The sequence below is a fragment of the Glycine max genome, chromosome 12, assembly GCF_000004515.6.
Source record: "Glycine max cultivar Williams 82 chromosome 12, Glycine_max_v4.0, whole genome shotgun sequence".
NCBI lineage: Eukaryota > Viridiplantae > Streptophyta > Magnoliopsida > Fabales > Fabaceae > Glycine > Glycine max.
The window spans coordinates 34,983,586-34,984,836 of record NC_038248.2 but is presented as its reverse complement, the minus strand read 5'-3'; the positions used below and the strand labels follow the sequence as shown (position 1 = coordinate 34,984,836).

General features: G+C 36.3%; 1 non-coding gene across 1 annotated transcript; it reads right to left on the bottom strand.

Moving 5' to 3' along the window:
* Positions 1 to 420: 420 nt before the first annotated feature.
* On the bottom strand, positions 421 to 554 carry MIR172K (microRNA MIR172k). The gene has a single exon (NR_126654.1). It is a non-coding gene; the product is annotated as a microRNA MIR172k (primary transcript).
* Between the last annotated feature and the right edge of the window lie 697 nt (positions 555 to 1,251).

Genomic DNA, 1,251 nt, shown 5'->3' with positions numbered 1-1,251 from the left:
TATTCATAGATATGTGACGTCAGCACATAAAGGATCTATCAGCCGCTCCACTTAGCCTCCAAAATCCAAATAGCCAATATTCGATAACCTAGGATTGTCTGCAAATGCAAAAGGGATAATTAGTGTAGAATAATAATATTTAAAAGAATGAAGCATAGACAAGAAGGCCATCCATTAATGTGAATAAATAAAAATTTGGCACTACAAATGCATACAAAAGATATACATAAAAGCCACCTGACAACAACAGAAAGGAAAGCAGCAGAAAGAGTCACCTCTCTTGTAATGCATCATGATCTCATGGACAGTATCTGAAAGTCTGAGCTGTGGGTAGATCTACACACTTTCTTCTTTTTTTATTTTTTATCTCCACTCTTTTATTGGGGTTTCAACTAGTACTTGTTCAACTTTTCAAAGTCGTTTATGGCTGATGCAGCATCATCAAGATTCACCACCAAAAAATACCAATGGATTGGCAGAGCACTTAGATTGCATCATAGTCCCACCCACCTTCATTTGCATGTGAATCTTGATGGTGCTACATCCGCAAACAACGACTGTCAATCTGTCCATGCAACTATAGCTGATGAAAAAGAAAGGTACATATATATACACATGTGTATATTTAGAAGCTAGAATTATTACCAATCTTTGTGAAACTTATATATGGCTAAAAAGCCTTATAGGTTACTCAAAGAGTGAAGATGAAGGCCAATTAATAAAAATTGTCTAGAGAGAAAATAAAATTAAAAGGGGAGGGGGGGGGGGGGGGGGGGGCCAAAAAAAAACCAAAAAGGGTTAAAAAAAAAAAAAAAAAAAGAGACTGGAAAATTGAGATTTTATGTGGAATTTTAGCAGCAAGGCCACGAGGAGTAGCTGATGTGGCTTGTTGCTAGTGGTTAGTGTCTGTTTGGCACACGAGGCCAGTTGGGGTACCCGAATGGAATCTAACCCCATGAACTCAATCCATACCTCAAGAACAAAAGAAAAGCCAAAACCCCAATTAAAAAAAAAAGAAAGAAAAATTCAACAACAACTCTATAAAGAACAACAACAAAAGCGCTTACTTTCAGAACCTCCAGAAAATCAAAACAAACGGGGTTCAAAGCCTGTTAGCTATACAATCTACAGGCTTTGCTGTATCGATTAAATTAAAGACATATTCTTTCACTTAAGGAAAGAGATTTAAAAAAAAAAAAAGGAACCCTTGCTGTAAGAATCAAAACCAAACAGTAATCTCTTAAATTGGGA